Genomic DNA, 240 nt, shown 5'->3' on the forward strand with positions numbered 1-240 from the left:
CGTTGTTCGCGCAGCAGCGGGGCTTACGGCCCCGCAGGTGCTGAATACCCCTTTCATGCCTCATCTGCCCTTCCAAAACCTTCCCCAGCTTTCACTGGCTAACGGACAACAGCACTACCCACAAAATGCCTTGTTTCCTCTGACCGGCCTCGGCTTTGACTTCTGCCTTTGAATGCCTGCGTGGTGCCACTCAGCGTTTTGAAGGGAAGCATGTGGAATTCGTCCATGCTGATCGACAAC

General features: G+C 55.4%; 1 protein-coding gene across 1 annotated transcript in view; it reads left to right on the top strand.

Annotated features, from left to right (window-relative positions):
* Nucleotides 1-240, top strand: part of MTMR3 (myotubularin related protein 3) — a gene marked incomplete at its 3' end in the record, with an annotated part of 67,484 nt that overhangs the window by 50,501 nt on the left and 16,743 nt on the right. The window lies entirely within an intron of this gene.

Source organism: Buceros rhinoceros, unplaced genomic scaffold (assembly GCF_000710305.1).
Source record: "Buceros rhinoceros silvestris isolate BGI_N320 unplaced genomic scaffold, ASM71030v1 scaffold10818, whole genome shotgun sequence".
Taxonomy (NCBI): domain Eukaryota; kingdom Metazoa; phylum Chordata; class Aves; order Bucerotiformes; family Bucerotidae; genus Buceros; species Buceros rhinoceros.